The following is a 12,137-nucleotide window of genomic DNA, read 5'->3' on the forward strand; positions in this document are numbered from 1 at the left end:
ATGACATGCCTAGTAACGACTCTCTAGTTAGTGTGGAACCTCAGGGAATATTCCAATCCATGTTGTAGAGAATGGCAACAATCTTATTTCAATGCAAAAGTGTACATAGGCATCACTTTTATTAGGATAAGAGCATGCTTACATGATTGATTAACTATAGGATTTTCTATCTTAGAATCATTGGAGAGAGTGCAATTATTGAAAGTAGCCAAGAGCCACCACATTAGCAATTATGTGTGCCCCTCATGTGGTCATTGGCATATTCTTGTAACTCATGCTCCCATCATCCATGGGCCACACGTAGTAACATCATTATTAAATGAAAATGCATTATGCCCGATGTTTTAGTTAACCTCATCTATGTGACCAAATTATCATCTTAATTGTATTAACTATTTTACTTTATAATGTCACCTTAAAATGCATGCATTTATATAAACTTGAATGGAAGAATACTTACATTCAAATCTATTATGCTAATTTCACTCTTTGATATGCTTTCCCGTACAAAATTTGGGTACATTGTGTATGCATTATTCTCCTAAAGTTAAGTGATCACAACACAAGTAAATCAAGTATATTAAATACTAAATGCTTAATAAATATCATTATGTCTAGAAAAGACAATTAAAAGAAAAAATGAAGCTAATTCTCTACATATAGAATATAAATACTTCATTATTATCACATGAAAGTGGTTCATGTATATAGACATCTAATTATGTATCCTAATAATTCAAGAACTCATTATCAATAGTTTTTTTAGGATACAAGTACTATAATATTTATCTTAGAATGATGTTTACATGTATATCATTAAAAGCTTTTGTTGGCAATTGAAGAGAAAAAGTATCAACATCACCTTCCTATACCAATACGAAAAAGCAACGCATTGCTACCAATGTATGAAAAAAAAAACCTTTTTTAGTCTCAAATATTACCTTATCTAAATATTGTGTATTCTTATCTTGATATTTAACCTAAATTTGTTGTACTAAACACAATGATTGCCATATAAACTCTTTAATTAAAACTATAATATGACATGTTAGTTAAAAGAAAAAAATGATTCACTTGTTCTTGATAACCTTTTGGGTCCATATATTCCTTATATTGCTTAAAAAAATTAGCTATAATGTCAATTAGTATTGAGAAAATTATATAATTTGTTTAGTAGTATTTGATATTAAATAATGATATTAAAAGATAAAATTAGGATGTACTCCTTACTATAATTGAGAGACTTTGCTCCTTTACTCTATTGGGTGGTGAGCACTCATGTCTCTTTATTTTGTAAAATTCCAAGGCTTCGACTCTCCTCTTTAGAGTTCAACATGGATCCTGATGAGAAACCATCTTCATAATATATTGTATTAACATTCTCATTGAGAATAGCCTTCACTTTTCTCATTACCTCTAGATCTTTCTTCATCACAACTTCATAGAAATGCTAAAGTTTTTGAAGAATTTGGGGGCCCATATTATGCCCAATGAAAAATTTAAAATCTTGTCAATAGTAGAACATCAACTCATTTATAAAACTTTGAGATTCCAAGGACAAATCAATCTATGTAATGCAACATAAAAACAAAATCCAAGGTACAAACTTATTTTATACTTACTTGCTATAAAAAACTTGGATGACTCACAAATTATGGATATATAAAATATCCAATAAATTACATTGCCATGCGAGTGGTAATAGCTTTGTCACATAATTAACGATCACACTTCTCATCTTTATTACTATCCAATTTCTAGAACACTGAAAAATGAATCGCTTGCATAAGACAATTATCCTCCTTATCTATCTTTGATTTTTTATCATTCCCACCATAAGCATATAACCATCGAACTTGAACACTCTTTTGCATGTGATCTACCTTATGTACTATGGCATGTGCAAAATTACTATTTATTGAGTCACTAGAAGTTTGTACAACTCTTATTACTATTATTTATCCTTCCTCTACCCATGGGGGAACACATCCCACAAAACCATGATGTAGTAATATTCTTACTCGATGTTTGATAATCATATAATATTCGCTACGATACACCTCTCCCTTGTAAAATACTTGTTTATATTCTGTCACTTCTAAAGTTCTCAGTCATTCATCCAATAACCCTATGAAGGATTGAAGATATTGAATCTCCTCTAAAGTTAGAGTTGTACATACGCTTTTCTTAGGTGTTATTGCTATACCATTTTCTTTTAAAGTGAAATAGTAGGGTGCATTATTTTGAAGATGTATCATACATTGAGTCCATATCTCCCTAGCCTTCATGATGAAAGATACTTCTAAAACGCCTTGAGCAAACTATTGATCACATTCATTTGATGAATATGTATTACAAGAAAATCCATATGGAGGCCTAAGAATTTTGTGAAGATCTCCAAGTGCTCTTTGATGAGTTAAGTCCCCATCACTATTGACATGCATTGCATGGAACACATAATTGAAAATTTTTCTTATGTAGAAGAAGACATATGTAACCTCATTATTTTAGTTGTTTGAGGATATCTTCACATATTGTGATACATATCTTTCCAACTCATAACACCAAAATATTTCATGTAGACCATATCTAATGACATCATCTAAAATTTCTCCAATTTCTATAATGAAAAAATAAAAGCTAACTTAAGTTACAATAGTTCAAAATATTCATTTAATGGCATAGAAACATATTGTAATTATAGCACTAACCTACACATGCTCTAAAGAAGATGAGTTTGGTGCAAATGTTTCTCCTTGCAAACTCTCAAAGAGAGTAATAATCTCCTAAGGACTTGGATATTTTCATTAGACTATCCATTTTCACGTGTAGAGCTATTAAAAAAGTGAACAATGTCAATCGTTAGAAGACCCAAGTCATACATGTACTTTTGTATATTTTGAGTGACACAAATAATATATGGGAGACACCATTGTATAAACTTATGATTCTCTTTAGCTCTGAAGCTATCATGGTGCTTGATTAGTGAATGTGGCCAACACCCAAGCAGACTGAGGGAGAAGCATGTTTGAATATCAACTAACTACAAGAGTCTATTGTCTTTCTATTTCTAAGCTCGCATCTCTCTAAAGTGGATGTATACTTGCAGAATACATTTAGGCTAAGCATATGCATTGTATCGTACACCAAGTCACATGACAAGTTGAAGCCATATAGATCATAAAGTCCCCATAAGATTGACTCTTGTGATAAACATGTTCTCTTTAAGGTAACATCTTTCTCAGCTCGACTGAAAGCTCTTTTTTCTTAGCTTCTACCATATCTGATATCCTTCTATTTTTCGGTGGATATCTAGCCTAGTAACGATTATTGTCATATATGTAACACCCTTGAAATGATGTGTTGCTACAATCTAGCGATGAAATAGGTTTATCTTGATACAAAATGATTGTTCTCCATCCTTGAAAGGGCCTATTTTACATTGTGTAAGGTGATTTCCAATCGCCATCATCAACATGACACAAACCTTAAAGTGGTAGGGGGTTGATCAAATATTTCTTTCAAAGGTTAATTAAATATCAAATCAATCCCATTCACAAAGGGGTGTTCTAACTCTTCAACTAGTGGTTTTAAAAAGGCTCCAAATACATCTCCATAGTTTTTTATACTTTTTTGCAACTTAATGGCAAAAAAGAAAACATATATTTCTTTTGATGTCAATTCTCATCTATAATTAAGGATGAGAATTTCAACAATGGTCATCACTTGTCTCTTCCTCTACTTGCTCTCTAAATCATCGAGAGGTACTATTTAATCACTTCTAGTACTTTACCAAAGTGCATATAGCATAGTACATGCTAGTAGGGTATATATGGTGCACCTCAGGTTTCTAATTTTGTACTTCTCATTTCTACCTTGCATTCCTTTTCATACTCACTTTCTACTCTAGTATGATGTATTCTTTATCAATGCCACTTTACACAAATTCCAAATTGAACAAGCTATCACACAATGACCTATAAGTTATAACCTTCCTCCATCATGACAAGATCTCCAAATGGAAGGTGAGACAATGCTTGAATAAAATATAAATCATAATATTATTCATAGAGGAAATTGATTGCCTTGAAGAGGAGAGGTTTGCCATCATAAGGGCTATAGAGTCCATGTGAAAGTACACCATATCTTCAATTAAGGCCACATGAAATTGTAAGTATATGCCACCAGGAATCAAGGTTTGTAGATTCAAAATTGAGGAAAAAACAACACCCAAGAGGCAAGTGCTTTGCTCTTTTTGGTGCCATCATGGCCATAGCCATTTTCTAAGGAATTCCCTAGCTAGTGGCTTGAAGAACATGATATATGAGTTTCTTAAATAGTAACTAACCTAGCTAGCCAAGTCACAAGTATGCCCCAATAACAAAGAGGGCCTTGTGTGGCAAGACATTTAGAAAGTACTCAATCTTCTTCAATTAGGTTGTTCCTTGTGTTTCTTTATGCTAGCATACTTCTATGCCAAAAAAGAGGTCTAGTGAAAGAGATCATGGGGTTGCTATGATGTTGGCCTCTTGACACAACAACTTTATTTTTTATACGCTATCTATCTCACCAATCTTCAATGGTATTCTATGTTTATGCAATGTGAAAATTTGAAACTAGTTTCCAAATCACATATCGCTCTCTGTCAAATATAGGCTTGCAATTAATGGTTCATATATTCTTTATTTTGACAATTCAAGTTAGAAAATGTTATTCATAGCCAGCTTTATGACAACATAGTAAAAATTTTAATAAACAAGCCACATGTGGGCTCTAGAAAAACCTTTCAAATTTTAATTAGGCAAAGTTGTGTGGCATATTCTCTCCACACCATGGTTCTATTTTAATATGTTATATTTACCTCTTTATAGGCTTTCTTAACTACAAGCTTGTGGCGTGACTCTAAATTTTTGAAGAGCACTATCCCACACAAATATCGCTACACCTCTAGCAAGTCAATTGATACAATTCTCCACAAGCATGTTAATGAAACATAACTCTACATGCCCACAAGACAAGCATCATACAAATACCATATACGCCAAGCACATTTTGATTTGCTCACAGCTGATGTTTCACAATAGTGACTCCTCTAGATTCTATAAATGATACCTCAAATTTGTAAAAATGAAGGTTAGGATATCAAAATAAGCTATTCTCATGAACTATGAGTTTCACAAGAGTCCTATGAAATATGTATAGAAGGATAATAAGCGGAATGTTGTGCAATGTCTCACCTGTAAGGCCAGTAAAGCAATCAACTAATGTAGACCCATCCTTTGACATCTTCTTCAAGTCCATAATAGCAAGTAGTATGACATGTATTCAAGACTTCACATAGAAATAATACGTTATCAATTTCACATTAATTGTAAGACTCGATAATGTAATATATGGCCAGTGTATTATGATCATGTCTATAGAAGAACATCCATATGCATTTGTAGATTGCATATTAACAAAGACATGTGACATTATAAAGCTATCACTAAGTGATTAGATTAGAAACTATATTTGGATTTTATAGTTAGACTACTTGAACTAAAAAGTGTAATCATGCCATGCAATATTATCAATATACTAAATAACATGGGTCGTGACATACTAACTAGAAATGATTGAAGCACACCCAAAAATACTTTCAATGTTTTTTGATATTTTGAACATGATGGTAGTTCTTAATGATAGAGATATGATGCTTAAAGCTATGTTTTTTATCGCTATGTATACTAAATCTTGGTTTCCACATAGCACAAGTACGACAAATCATCTAAAAATTGTCATCCATACTAAGAGAGTTAATTAGACTCTAGTGTACATGTTCAAAATATGACCAAGATAAATGTAGACTCTCGAGGTTAATGTGAACTTACATCCACAAAATAGCAACTATCTAGGATAATGGCATTTTCGTTTAGTTGAAGGGAAATAATGATAAGCATGCAACATTGAAGTCATGCTCTTTTTCCTCTTAGTTGTATATGAAGGTCCACTTAGAGCACCTTTAGCAACATTTGCAAAATGAGACGACTCAACATAAACCCAACATTAGCATTTGCAAAAGCTAGTTTTAACATAGTGCTATATGCTATATTATTGACTAAAACCTTATTAGCACCTTAAGTTTTTCATGATACCTAAATCAAATCTTCAATTTTCCAAAATTTCCTTACATAGGAAGTTCTTATAGAATGTAGGTAATTTTGTCCATAAACCTAGAATCCTTGGCCACATTTGCATATACGAAATTATATATCCCAGGTATATATTGGTAATTTTTTAAATTCGTACAATCACATATAGGAAATTGTTATCCCTACTTATATATAGGGATAACATACGTATATACGTAGGAAATACGGGAAATTTTCCTTCATACGGGTCAGTGCCTCTGAAGCGGCGCTGAAATGTAGGGCCGTTTTTAGAACCTCGTCAACTGTATGGAACTAGAAGATTGACTGGAGAACGCGAGCCAGATCTTCTTCTGAGACAGCCATGGTGTCGACAAGCGGCGGCGGAATATCAATATTCGCACCAGTAGCAGCAGTAGTAGTGTTGCACGCGTAGGCAATGATCTTGGGAGGAAGCAAGCGAACCACCTTGCCGCGGCAGACCCACGGCAAGCACGCCCTGCCGTATAAAACGTCCTCTAGGCGGACTCGACGGATGTGGATGTCCCGAACTATGCCAGTACTGATCATGTTACCGCCATGACTATAAAGAGTAGGCGCGGTAGCAGCATGCACGTGCATGGTGATAAGCGCTATCTCATCGACCAAGTCCCACTCTGTTACAAGCTTCAGGTAAGCCTTGAGATGACGTAGCTGCTGCTCTTCCAGGTTGTGCGCTGGCTGGGCTATCCATGATGGTCTGCTGCCATTATCCGGCAGCCGTACCTTGTACGCAGTCGTGTTCAGTAAATCTACTACACTCACCTCAGCTACCACCTTCGCAGGTGTCGTAGCAGTAGCACCAGTAGTTCGTAAACGTACGTGTGAGGCGATGTTGTGGCTGGATGACTCCCGAAACGCCTGCGCTATTAGGACGCACGCAGGCCCGCGAAGATCCTGCGATAGGAACGGGCGAAGCGTCTCTTCAACATTCACACATGATGAGCTGCACTTGCTACTGCTGCTGCAGGCTGCAGGATGCTGCGGCGAATTCCTTAATGCAATCATTGCCTCATCGAACTCTCTACGCAAGATTGCGGCGCATCTATTCGGCGACGTCATGCTCGCGAAGTATCGCAATGAAACACAGCGAGAGAGAGAGAGAGATTGAGATTGATTGATTGTCTTCGTGTGGGCACTGGGACGTCTTTTATAATGTGCATTTCTGAACAGACACATTCGTAGTCGGCCACGTCTTAGAATTTATAAGTCGAGCACGTCTCATAACCGCTCGATCGATTTCATAATCTTGGTCCTGTCATTCGCCTTTGAGATTCCGTCACGCATGTGCAAAAGCCGTCCATAGCCTCTCCATAATATTTTAGAGACACACCTTATAGCTAACATTGTGTTCCAAATAAAGATACGGAGACCACAAAGTTAGAGTTTTGCAAAGGCAAAGTAACTTAGGAGCCTTTGGGTTTTGGAGATGAAGCCTTGGTACTTTTCTCTAAGAGGAGAACAAAATATTAACGTGTTCATTCGAATTGTGGAAGAGAGGATGTGAAATTCAAGAATTTGGAATGGTGGGAAGCTACTAACTTTCCTTTTGAGGGTTTAGGAGATTATGCCCTTGAGTTATGCATGTCATTCCCAATACATTTTCAATACAATATTTGATGGTTATGAAGAGCTTTCTAAGCATTACCTTCTATCAGTTTCTAGCTACCACAAAATAGTAGTACTTGTAACAGAAGCAAATGACTATTTATAAATGGAGAAACTTATGTCTATATAAACACTTGAGATCCTAACTCAGAGATGTCATCCCCTTGTAATGGCTTCTCCCAGTGATGTTGTAATAAGAGAGAGGTAGAGTTTAGAATTACTAGAATTGAACATAAATTGTAATCATTCAGAAAGCTATAATAGTTTATAATCTCTCATCCTACTAGTATAACTTCCACATGAGTTTGCAAAGCTTGTGTTGCTCCACATACTCATTTAGCCTAGTTACGTGACAACTAGCATATATAATGTTTAAAAATGATGCAAAAATAAATATTACTTATAAATTTCAAAGTGCCAAATAGGAAATAAAGAAATAGAATAATAATATACTTATGCAAAAGAATGATTTCTAGGTTAAACTCAAATGAGAGTGAGTAGTATTTATTCCTAAGGATTTTGTCTAAATAATAGGGTGCACACTTTGTAAGTAGGCAACTTCAAGATAAGAAAGCTATGAAAGTCAGCAAGAGTAAAAGCTAGACCTCTATCACATGCTTGATTTCCTGAGTCACAAAGCCTCAAGAAATGCCTCTCTCTCTCTCTCTCTCTATATATATATATATATGTATATATATATATATATATATATATATATATTCTCTCTCTCCTCTCCCCCTCTACTCCACCTATTTTCTCTCATTTTCTTTATATCCACAGATATCCATATATAATTGTAGAGCAACATGTGATAAGGTAGCTCTCAACTTGAGCACCTTGTCTCCACTCCACTCTTTCTCTACAATTTCTTTTTAGAGGAAAAGAGGAAGTGGAATGTTGAAAATCTAGGGGTACCAAAGAGGATAGCAAAGGGGAGTGGTAGGCATGAGTCGTCTAATCAGCCTTCACCTCCTCTCAAGTTTCTACCTATAAGAAGTTTATGAAAGGTATAGCAAAAGGAAAGAACCAGGATCATGTTAAACCAAAAGGCAAGCAGTTAGGTTACAAATACATTTTGATATGAAGCCAACCATTGATTTGAAGAAGGTTCTGAAGAGAACCTCAAGAGAGATAAGTCAAATGTATTTTAGTGTACCTGAAATCAGTGGGCTAGAGTAACCATTAGGACTCTAGTTGAGGTGGGACATCTTGAGGTGACTTGCATTGCCCTCATTAATCGTGTTGCTTACCTTTATCATATAATATAGCATTATTTGAGAATAAAATAAGAGAAAAAAAATAACATTGGAGACGAAAACACCAAGAACTTACACGACAGAAGATTGGATACAGTCTCCCCCCGTGGATGGGTGAGCATTATTTCTATGTTTCTTGCTTTTCCTCACTTTGCATGACTTGCTTTTATGCAAATAAATCAAAATACGCTCTTTTTTGCTATCTATACAAAAATAGTATTTTTTATTCTAATAAATATATAAAAAATAAATCGATTACATATGTGCACACACAAAGTCCTTACACTAATAGGTGCATATAAAATATAATTCTTTTGATAATATTTTGTCATGTTGTAGAGCACATAAATTTTATGCACAAAATTATGCACTCCAAAAATAGTAATTTTACTTACTCCATCTAATTATCTTCTCACCATAATACAATACACAATAGTATCCTTCCATCGATCTACCAAGTATAGTGTGACTAGTGTCACACATGCACACCTCATGTGATAAGGCATAGATCATGTGAAAAATAAACAAATCCATAATAATAAATTTTGATAGAATAATATGATAAATATATTTTTTGATCAAATATCATGATATAGATGATTTCATAACATATCATGGGGATTACAAAGCAATTGAACCAACTTGATAACTAAAAGAGAAATATGCAAGGGTTACCAACCACATGCAGGTATTGCCTACTGTGGCAAGTTTGCACCGCATACTAATGCTACCTATTGTGGTGATTTGCACTATAAAATTCTATGGATCTTATAGGAAACATTGCCTACTACAGCGAATATTTGCCCTTGGGATGTTTAATGTGATTGTGAGTGGTAGCCATTAATTAGATTGTCATATTGCGAAGTAGGCACTAATTTCTATATCCATTAGAGTTTTTGTACAAAATAATTTATATATTTGACTAAATATCTATGATATTGATTACATGTTCTAGCAGTTATATGGTCATAGTGAAGTATTACTTCAAGAACTATAATTTTAGTATTAGCTTCTAACAAAGGTGGATCTTTAAGTATAGGTCTAACTTGAGGTGTTTCCTTGAATGGTTTCAACAAACTCATATGAAAACAATTATGTATTTTCCACTGAGAAGGAACAAATATATTCTCATTAATATTGTGAAGAATTCTAAATTGACCATACTGTCTAGGTCCTAACTTAATTTTTTGATGCTTTTCAATGGATTAAAGCCTCCTTCATTCAATTCTTAAGTAGACTCAATCATTTTCTTGAAATTTAATAGCCTTGTATCTTTTGTTATCATGGACTGTGTACCTCAATTAAGCTTACCTAATTTTCTCATCAATGACTTCTTTTAAAAAAAATCTATGGTCAATAGCTAAAGGGATACCAACTAGCACATTACTAGGAATAGTGGTCATAGGAATAGGAAATTTCTTTCCATACACTACAATAGGAGCTCTGCCAATTGCAAAACCTGTGGTATTTTTGTAAGTAAATTCAAGAATAGAAAGGTGTTGTCCCAATTACTAGGTCTCAATTGTATAAGATCTAAGAAGGTCAAGAATCATACTATTCTCACTTCGATTACTCTCAAGATGAAAAGCTAAAGTGAAATTAATTTTAGAACCTAGATTCTTAAAGAGAGCTACCCAAAAATGATTGCGAAATCAACCATCTCGGTTAGGTAGGATAGCCTTAGGAAACCATGATGTGAAAATATAGTATTAATAAATATTTTAGTAGCTTGGGGAGAAAATAGATGCTCTTTATAAGGAACTAAATAAGCCTATTTACTAAATCCATTAGTAATGGTCCAAATCATGTCATGATGAAAAGATACAGAAGATAGACCAATGATAAAGTCCATAAAGATTTGCTCCCATGGGCTATTACAAATTGACAAAGTCATAAGAAAACCATATGTTTTCTCATTGTGACACTTAATTTGTTGGTATACAATGCACTTAGTGACAAACTTTGCTATGCCATGCTTCATAGCAAGTTAACAGAAATACTTGTTGTATGCACCTTGGTAGATTGGATACCTCTATATCCCATATATTTAGTTGATGCATTTCATTCATCATTCATACCAACATGTCTGAATGGTATGATAGCACATAGCTTGTGTTGATAATATAAACATTCATTTACATAAGAATAATTATCAAACATAGTGGTGTTAGTATTCTGAAATTTTTATCAACAAGTAAAAGAGAAATATGCATTAGTAACATAGGTAGGAATCATTGCACCAAATGTTTGAATTTTTATAGTGGAAATATGATTTAAGTATAAACTTTTTATTTTATCAAATTCAAGTAAATGATGTGATACAATACTTTCATGTGACCTATGACTTAATGCATCTAGCTAATGTTGAATCTTAGGGTGAGATATTTGAACAAAGAAAGCTCATTGAATGTGTCTTAGAAATTAGAGATTGATTTAGTAATTTTTTTTTGGCTAGTCGATCACTCTTTATAAGGATTTCAAATCCCATTAAATAATGCTTCCAAATATCTAAACTATAGCTCATACCTCTTCATTGTACGTACTTTTTTTTCCAAAGATTTAAGTTTATGACTTTCATAGGCAATAGAATGGTCATTCTGTACTAAAACAATGTCTATGCTTAAACAACTAGCATGAGTGAAAACTAGAAAGAAAGGTTGGTAAAATTTAGGTAGCTGAAGAATAAATGCTAGATGAAAAGGTATTTCAAAGTGTCAAAATAATTTTGTTCACTAGGGCCTCAAAGAAAAACAATATCTTTATGTAGCAAATATTCAAAGGCAAAGCAATGAGAAAACGTTTTCTAACAAATTTCTTAAAAAATCTAGCTAAGCCTAAGAAAGATCAAACATCATGCACACTCTTGGGATTAGGCCAATCTTTAATAGCCTAAATTTTCTTAGGATCAATATGATACCCTTAGCATAGATTATAGATCTTAGATATTTAATTTTATATTGAAAAAATAAATTTTTATCAATGTTAGTATACGAATTATTTTTGTGTAGTAAATCAAATACCATGCGAAGATGTTTCTTATGCTTCTATTCCAATTTACTATAAACAAGCATATCATCAACGAAACAATGATAAAACCTTAATA

This window comes from Lygodium microphyllum, chromosome 11, assembly GCF_053477565.2.
Source record: "Lygodium microphyllum isolate KBCC chromosome 11, Lygodium_microphyllum_v1.1.10, whole genome shotgun sequence".
Taxonomy (NCBI): domain Eukaryota; kingdom Viridiplantae; phylum Streptophyta; class Polypodiopsida; order Schizaeales; family Lygodiaceae; genus Lygodium; species Lygodium microphyllum.